Genomic DNA, 9,942 nt, shown 5'->3' on the forward strand with positions numbered 1-9,942 from the left:
TGGACGCATTTCTTCACTTTCCACCAAAGTGCTCGCTTTTGCAAGAACTTCATTGTGATGAGCTATGACTCTTATGGGTGATAGCTCAGCAGTGTCCTGGTTAAGTGGTTATTGAAAATGCAATCAAATAAAGAAAGTGGAAATTATAGTTTAGAAAAATGCCTAATATGCTTTCCCAATTTCTTCTTCGATAATTGGTCTTAAGATCAAACTGAAGTAGCTTCTTCCCCAAGGGAGAAGTCTTACAAATAAAATTCACCCGTCGTTGAAGAGAAGCAATATTGAGATATAGACTTTTTTTTTCCTTTTCCTCACCCCTATTCTCATAATGCTACATTTGGACCCTATATATTAGATTAGACTTTGTCTCATAGATTTTTAGTTTTAAACAATTTCTAATTGTTCAAAACCCTATCCGTAATAATTAGGGAAATAGAATTGTACTGTATGTAAACATCTTCTATTGACATTAGTGAGACAACTGGTGACATATTGAGAATCAATTATTTTAATCAAATTAATAATTTATTTTAACAATCAAATATTTATCCGACTAATTGCTCACAAAAGCTCTTTCATAATATGATATTAATTATTTATAGGTAATATCTTACATGCAGCACCCTCCAGCGTCATTCATTTTAGATAAATTTTTGAGCAGGATAATTCACCTATATGCTCAGGCCTAAATTTCATCAATTAAATCAAAATTTTCTAAACAACTCGTGACTTGTATTAATAGACAAGTGTCGAAACTGATAGTGACTGTACTGATATATTAGATGTCGCTCAATCCTTCTCGTTATTTATACGGCATTTTATGAATGTCCTCTGAAGTAAATTTTTTTCTTTTTTTCCCCCTCCAATGCGACCTATGCATCCATATCATGGAAAATGTGATTTTGTCAAAAAGGAGAAGGGAATAGCATGTGATCATGAATGAAGCTCATTAATTATTATAGTTGTAATAATAAGAAGGAAAGCTTTGAGACAGTACTCTTCCCTCTTTTTGTGTTGCTTATCATAAAAAAGCAATTGTCTCTAAAAAAAAACAATAACAATTAAAATTTTGAAGTATTTGTAGCCATTAGGACCTACATAGCACTAGTAGGAGTAGCTGTGGGTGAAGGGTTATGGCCACAGTGCTGTCTTTTATTATCACTTAAAAGCTTTGTGATGATGAATGCGGCGTATTAAATGTAGTTTTCACAAATATAGCTGACCATCTAAAGAGATAATATTATTTAAAAAGGAAAAACGTAAAGAGAAAATTGCAATTAATTTACTTTGGTGTCGCAAAGGGTGGAGTAAAGAATCAACATACTTCATCAGAACAGATGAGATGTTCAAACTTCAAAGTGCTCGCAGAAGCAATTCATTTATGACTAGAACCCATGACCGAAGGCGGTTTACTTTATTCTTTTCTGGGCAGGTGCTTCTTCTTCTAAGAAAACAATCAAGCTGAAGAACATCATTCGTTCCTCTGGGCCGGCGGATATTACCGAATCTAGTGAGGACAGTGGCAGCATCCCTTGAGATGCAGTTATAGCTCTTTTGATAATTTTGGCTTCTTTCACCATGATAGTTGTATTTATTTATAGACATCTATTAGTGATTGATACTTTACTCTAACTCAGAGTTGTTGCTCTAATCACCCGTAGATATCTATTTTTGTAATCCTCTTTTGCTCTTATATTATTATCAATGATAGGGCTCGTTGTCCTATTTTACATTAAAAAAAAAAAAGAATTCATGACCGAACCAACCACCACCCCCCCAAAAAAAAAACCTCAAACTCAAGAAATTAAAAAACAAACAAATAAATTAACATACAATAAAGTTTCTCTCTACTTGTTGATTAATAGAAGACTTTAAATTTCAGGTCGGGTTTTGTGACACGAGTCCGAGTGGGATTTTGTGAGATAAAAAAGAGTTCAGGGGTTTATGTGCAAAAACACCCAAAAGTTCAAAGGTGTTTTATGAGATTAAATAAAAATAATAATAAAGAGCTCCCTCAAGGCCATACGTACGACTTAGAACAAAAATTATATTGATCCTAGGATTATTTGAACAGATATATTGCTTCCTTTGGAGCAAATAATTTATTGTTGAAACAGTAGCATGCAGTATAATTAGCCATCCCTCATTTCTGAGGGGTCCTATAAGGGCCTAAACCCGGGGTTGGGGTTGGAGTTGGGGGTGGGGGTGGGGGGATGCCACAGAGGGCCCTCCACGTACGGAATATCCTAGAAGCTTGTAGATTGTCGAGCATCACACGTGTCAAAGGCGTATAATTTCATATCTATTAAAAAAATAATTCACGCCGAAGCCTTATTCGCATATCTATTCCTCTATAATAACGAAAGGATCCAAGATTCACTTTTCATGCTACAATAATACCACAATAAATTACTATAGCACAAACAGGAGGGTCCAAATATCACTATTCATGCTACAATAAATTATTGTAGCATTATTACTGTAACGTAACGCGGGAACTGTAGCATTTAAAAACATCACTGTAGCATTATTGCTGTAGATCGGACGGGATGCTGTAGCATTTAAAAAATATTAATGTAGTACTTACAAAAATATATTTAAATACAAAATTACTATATCGAAAATAAAACAACGCAGGCCATGCTTTGTATGAGATGCATACTAGTTAAAGCTATAGAGGGTCAATTCATTGATAAGATATGTCAGATATCACTTTTTTACTTTCTAGGTACACTATTTTTACATTATATAGGCTCTAAACAGGATTATTTCAGTTTTTTTTTTTTTGTTTTTATAAGCCCAAGTTTTAGCTTGATTTATTTTTAAAACCAACCACTTCAAATATCCAAACCGGATTATTTTTAAATCGAAAATAGCTACTTTTACGCATTTCGTCAACTGAAATATGAACTGGATCTATAATATAAGTAATTTAGTATGGGTATTTCTGTTTTCCAAATAATTTTCGGAGTGGATGTCTATAAAAATAAATCGAGAGAAAAAAATGGGTTTATGGACAAAAGAGTAGAAGCGGAGAGCAGCAACGGAGATTTTATCGCATAATTAATAAGGATACATATCTATACAACCAGTCGCATATTAAATTGTATGCGACCTCAAATTTTCGTGGACTAAACCCCACGGTTTTTGCGGTTTTCGACCCAAAAAGACGTATCGTCCGCATAGAATTATTTCTATGCGGTAAAATTATTAACTTCTGGTTGTTCTGTTTAGAGTTTATTACCACACTGCCCTTGTATTCGAGAAACGGGGTATATTTCTTTTTGGACCCTTCGCAAATTCGTTTTTTACAGAGACTAATTCAAGTTATCTTGGCTTCATATGTTTTAAGAGTGTGTTTGGGAACTTGGATTTGGGCCTGGATTTAAAATTCAGGGTATTTCAAATCTAAATATCTAGTTTGGGTTCTAATTTGAACCTAGATTTTAAATCAATGGATTTAACAAAGTGGAATTTGAAAGCCCAAAACCCCTGATTTCAAATTACACCCCACCCTTCGTCATTTATCAAATCCCGACCCGATCTTTTAAGAAAGAGGAATTTTCGCGATCCCCTCTCTCTCTCTTGTTGGCCTTCTTATTTTGATGATGTTTAACAAACAATTTACTTCTAATGTTGTTTGTCTAGTGTTTGTATTTTTGTATTTATTCTAGGCAAACAACGAGTTGGAGGATGGATGGAATAGAGCTTCAACGATCATATCCAAAGGAGGTTGGCGGAATGTCGGTGAAGCCTTGCTATTCAAAGTTCAAGATCCAAGTTCAAGCTTTATCCGCGAGATTACCAAGTCAAGCTTATTGAAGATCAAGATCATTGCTTGGGTAATTTAGTTTAGGAATTTATATTATGTGTGTTAGTACTTTAAGCTCAATCATATACACACATACACGTTTTGGTTTTTGTATATATATAGTTATATATATACATATATATTTTGGTTTGATAGTTTTCAAGCTTTACTATGAAACAATTGAATATAATTAGAAAACATATTTTTGTTTCATACTCATATGCATATATAATGATTTCATCAATATCAATTTTAGTTAGTTAAATGAAATCATGTTTTAGTGCATTATATGTGTATTTTGATAAAATACTACATTTATTGTTTATAGACTTCATAACAATAGTTTACATCTTTCTACAAGTCTATAAAATCATTTTGTAAAGTTTTAAAAGTTGGTTTAGCCAAAATGTTAAAATTCACATGTTTATATTTTTCGTGTTTTGGACTATCTTGCAAAATGATGATATTTTTCATTTGGGAAGTCCTTTTTCAAAACCAGCGCTGTAGCATGTTTATTATCATGTCTACAATCATTCCCCAAAGTTTTACATTTTTTGGAATTTATTTGATATTTTTAAACAGTATTTTAAAATCAGTTTTCGGTCGACCGAACCGGTCGACCGAACCTGAGTTCTTGTGCTCACTGTGCGACAGAGAGTCTATCGATCGACCGGTCCGGTCGACCGAAAGCTCCATCGGTCGACCGCACCGGTCGACTGACGAAGTCTCTGCTTGTTTTTTGTTTTTCAGACCTGCTCGCGGTCGACCGGATTTTTTCGTCGGTCGACCGAATTCTTTTTTCGGTCGACCGAACGATCTGTCGGTCGACCGACAATAGATCCGTTAGACACTAACGACTATTTTTCTGAGCTGTCTTCTGGGGACTTTTCTGTCTTTTTGCTTGGGGTTTTTGGCTGAGTTGTGAGAGGGTATAAATACCCTATTGCTGATCTCTTCTCATATCTCTAAGAATGTTTTAAAAGAAGTTTTTAAATAAGGGTTTTAAAAAAAGTTTAAGCTTGTTTAAGCTTGTTTAAGGGTTTCGTTTAAGCTGTTTTGGTTTTCACAAGTGGAGGAGATTATCTTCTTGTTTGGGCTCCAATCTCCATCTCTCCGTCTTGATCTAGAACCGTGGAAGCATTCGATTAGGCAATCCAATAAGGTAAAGCATGCGTCTTTAATTTATAAAAAAAAAAAAAAAGCGTAATAGCTGCTTTTCCTCTGAGGCCCAGGCCCAGGCCCAATGCTGACAGATTCCCTTTTCATGAAAAAGAAGCAGAGTTGCCAATTTTTCGGTGCTTTTCCCGGGCCCCTCGAATCTAATTTAATTTCTCCTCTTTATTCCGGATAAACTAATAAGTATAACTTTCACAGCTCTCAAAACCTGGAACAATTAATGTTTTGATCAGTCCAACTGATCCTCTTTTCTAGGAAACAGATCTAGAATTCAGCTTTCCAATTTTTCCTTTAGGCTGCGTTTGGGAACTTGGATTTGGGCTTTGATTTAAAATCCAGGGTATTTCAAATCCAAATCTTTAGTTTGGATTTTGATTTGAGCTAAGATTTTGAATCAATTGATTTAACAAAAAGGAATTTAGAAGCCCAAAACAAGTGATTTCAAATTCCACCCCACCTCCTGTCATTTATCAAATCCCAACCCGATCCTCTCTTTCTTTTCAAGTCGCGATCCCCTCTCTCTGGTTTCGATCTCTCTCCCCCTCCCCCCGCCGCCGCCTCCCCCCTCCTGCCGCCGCCTCTCCCCCTCTCCCCCCTGCCTCTCTCTCTGGTTTCAAGTCCCGATCCTCTCTCTCTCTGGCTTTGGATTCAGGTAAGGACTTCATTCAGTTGTTTATTTGTTCTTTTTGATTCTTTAGGGTTTCGGTTCAGTCGATTTCTTTTCTCAGTTAATTGCTATAAGTCTGAGTAAGATCCCTTTTCGATTCACATTGTAGTTGTGAATGAAAGCTATAATTGTTTGTCAAAGCAAGAATTGATGAGAAAATTGAATTTCAAATGAATTACAAAAAAATTGGAAGATAAGAATGGAGAGAAATCTCCCACGAGCCTAGGAACCAGATTATTTCATTCCATTCAATTTTAACAATTGCTAAATGCATATTTATAAGATAAAAAAACAATTGCTAAATACATTGGAATGCTATTCTAAGCTGGGGGAAAAGAATCAACACTATCTAGTTCATACAATTTAGTTTTCTCTTATAATTTTACCAAGAGAATCATTTAAGTAGTCGGTTTTAGTTTGCTTTTTATAATTTTGTATAGCTAGCTACTTAAGCAATCGATTTGGGCCTTTATAGGTGAAATGTATAGGGGAATGTTAATGCCTGAAGACCTCTTAGCTGGCATGGATGAATGATAGATCAACATTGGGAGGGGAAATGAAAGAATCAATGAAAAATTTGTTGATCGTGAAAATGCCAAAATTGCATTTAGGTTCAGAAACTTTTTACAGGAAAATACATCAAACTTGCATATGCAGCCAATAAAGTTATAGAGAAACTCCTACATTAGTCTGGTTCCTTCCATTCTTTTATCTTTATCAGAAGAGCTTTTTCCATGGATAATGAGTGAAATGGCCCCATGATTGCTTGTAGGACTTTATTAAAGAGACTGTTATATGAATGGTTTAGGAGGTTTTGTTTTCTTTTTCCCCCTCTTTTTTTTTTCCTTTTTTGGGCCCAGTATAAGCATTTGATGGTAATTGTGTGTTTGCTCTGTGGAGAATGAATGCTTCCAATAACGTGCAATGCATGTTTTTCGTTAGAACTTGCTGTAATGATCGGTACATTTTGTTTGTGATATGTTCTTTCATCAGCTAATGTGGATAATTCCAAGTAGTGTTCTTTCTTTGAGAATTTACGACTGTGTTCAAGAGAGCAACTTTTTGGTCAGTGCTGTGGACTCAATAGCTCCTCGTCTTCGTACTGAGCCAAGGATCCCCCCTGGCCACTAGATGGATCTGTTACTCGCTCATGGACAGTCTACAAGATGGGGTTAACGCTGATAGTTTTATTCAAATTTTTATTGTTTTTTTTTTCAATAAGCTAGACAGGTAGAAAGAACCTATTTAGGGTCTATAGGGTCTAAAATCTATCTAGTACTTCTGTATTGAAAATGTTCACTGCAGAGCGAAGGTACATATATCAACTTCAACATGATCCTATCAGATTAAAGGTTTAATATGAGCTTGAATCTCACTCATATCATGTCTGCAGTACTTGGTTGGCTCTCTAGTAAAAACTGGTTTGTCAAAATAAAGATTGGGCCTTGTCTAATACTTGGAAACCATGTTAATTTATGATAATATAGCATGTTCAAAAGATTTATTCTCTTTCCACGCCCTTCATTATGTTGAACACTTTTCCTCCTGCTGCTCTGGGTTTCTAGTCAGATATACTGCCTGATATGGCGAGTTAAAGATGATTATTGTTTTGATGTTGTAGGGTTACATATGCCAAGGTGATGCTTTAATGGCCATGGAGGAGTGGGCTGCTGCTGAGGAGGCCTATTCAAATGCTCTGCTGATTGATCCATCTATTCATGGCCATGGAGGAGTGGGCTGCTGCTGAGGAGGCCTATTCAAATGCTCTGCTGATTGATCCATCTATTCGCAGATCAAAATCATTCAAGGTACCTTGAGGAGGCCTATTCAAATGCTCTGCTGATTGATCCATCTATTCGCAGATCAAAATCATTCAAGGTACCCCTCACCCTTCTCATAAACGTATTTTTGTTACTTTAAATAAACTCTTAAGTCCATCTAAATTTAAGCCACTTCTCTTGTCTCAGGCTAAGGTCACGAAACTTCAAGAGAAGCTGGTGGTTTCTGATGCATCATCCTGACTGCAATTGTGAGTTTCTGTTTGCATCATCTTTTGATAACTAGAGATTAATAATCATATTCGATTACAGTAATCTTCACAGTTCAGATAGGACTTCTAATCTATGAGGTTGTTCGTATCTTTGTTGGGCAAATTTTCAAAACCATCATGTTTGCCAAAAAATTCCAAAAAAAAACTCATTGCAAACTTAATTTAAAAAACCGACCCAGTTGGCTGAAACTGGGTCGGTTTTTGAAAAAAAAAAGTTTTCAAACTTCATGGGAGTTGAACTCCCCTGAAGTTTTGTTATATAAAAAACTTCACGGGACTTCAACTCTCGTGAAGTTTCAAATTTTTTTTTTCAAAAAACTGACCCTGTTTCAACCAACTGGGTCGGTTTTTGAAATTAAGTTTGAAATGAGTCTTTTTTTGGGAATAAAATTCAAAACAGGTCGATTTTAAAAATTTGTCCTATCTTTGTTGGAATATGTCTTATGTAATTTTCCGGGTTTCCATTCTTGATAGTCTTTACCCTTAAGAAATCTGAGTATATAACTTGTACAACATGTAATTTATATGAATTGCGTTGACTTGGTAATATGTACATTGATAAACAGAACATTTTCCTTGTATCTCTGCCACCAGAGAGCTTGTAAAGTGCATAAAATGATTTGATTTTGAATAGATTTTTCTTTGTGGAGGAAATTGCCTACAAGCTTTTCAGTGGTCCTTATGGACTAAAGATGGACAGCTGCAGAATTTTCTATAATTGAGATCATTCATTTATATTCTTTATATCCCTTTCTTATGTCCAAAGGAGCTTGGCAAGTTGTTCTCCGTTAGATTTATGTTGAAACTACATTGATTGGTAAGCAAAATGAAAAATCCTGCTGTTAATGAAATCCTTGGGCATCTCAGTTCCATAATGGAAATTGTCGACTTCAAGTTGTTGACAATTAAATTTATACTAGTTTAGACGGATCACCTCTTGGATAATTTGATTAGTTATGAAACATCTGTGAGTGGTTCATTGGTTAAAAGACCGGTCAGATAAGTATCAGTCAGAGGTATAAAAAGTTAAAAACATGCGGCAAATCCAATTTTTCAGAAACACAATGCGTATCGTTTATTTTTTTTCGCCTTCAAAACAAATTGAACCCCTGCCCTTCCGTCTCTGAGATCCCTTCCAATCCAATGTGCATGCGTAGTGTTACTTTATGTGAAGTTAATTGTTGCTGTTTTCAAGAGTACCTTGAAACATCATGACTGGAAATATTCAGTGTGCTTTTCTCATAAGCAGTCTCAGGCTTTTCTAATGTCAACGTTATGGGTTTTTTTTTGCAGGTCAATCGTGATATTGTGCTGAGAGTGCTTGTGCTTTGGTCTCACCTTTTTCGGTTCTCACTGTCATTTGATATAGCTTGCTGCTTTGTCGAATGATTCGGTTTGATGTTATTTGGGCTTCCCTGTTCTCTGAGCTTATTGCCAGAAGTAGAAGGAATTGTTTTTGTATGTTGACAAATGATTCCTGTGAAGTTTCATGAGGACAAATGATTCCTGTGAAGTTTTTTACTTTTGGTGTTTGCATTGGTGAGCTGATATATTGTACTGAATGTGGTTGTGCTTTGGTCTCACCTTTTTTGTTTCTCATTGTCACTTGTGGTGTTTGCTTCTATGGTGAATGATTGTGACTTATAGTATACTTTAATATATTGGCATCTGATGGTTTGTGGTTTGGTACATTTGCTCTTTTATTGGATGTCTTTGTGAAAGATACTAGTGGAGAGTATATCAAAGTGATGTCCAAGTACGTTAACGGAAAAATTGAAAGATACTTGATATGTTTGTAGAGTTTTCTTCATTTTCATTTTGTTGAAACTCTTGCAAGTTATGGTGGGCAATGAATTGAAAACTTAGCAAATGTAGCTATCATTGCCAAAATTACATAAATTTGTGTTTTTTTGTTACTATTTTACACATCTTCATTGCATTTGATGTAAACAAGATGAGTTAAGAGAATAAATTTTCATCAATTTTAATTTTAAATTCATGTATAATAAAGTACCCAAACACTAGATTTTGAAATCAAAGATTTCAAATCCTTTCATTTAATAAAGATATCCAAACAAAAGATTTCTTAAATCATGAATTTCAAATCCTAAATTTAAAATCCCTTGATTTTAAATCAACTTCCCAAATCCAAATCCAAGTTCCCAAACGCAGCCTTAGTAACAATGGTTACCATGGTTAACATTTTCCTGGTCCAGTTCCTTTCGACTTACAACCCCC

At 35.1% G+C, this 9,942-nt stretch overlaps 1 long non-coding RNA gene across 1 annotated transcript; it reads left to right on the forward strand.

Annotated features, from left to right (window-relative positions):
* On the forward strand, nt 7,467-9,393 carry LOC109825637. Its single transcript, XR_002243049.1, has 3 exons — nt 7,467-7,532; nt 7,622-7,683; nt 8,998-9,393. It is a non-coding gene; the product is annotated as an uncharacterized LOC109825637 (long non-coding RNA).

The sequence above is a fragment of the Asparagus officinalis genome, chromosome 10 (assembly GCF_001876935.1).
Source record: "Asparagus officinalis chromosome 10, Aspof.V1, whole genome shotgun sequence".
Taxonomy (NCBI): domain Eukaryota; kingdom Viridiplantae; phylum Streptophyta; class Magnoliopsida; order Asparagales; family Asparagaceae; genus Asparagus; species Asparagus officinalis.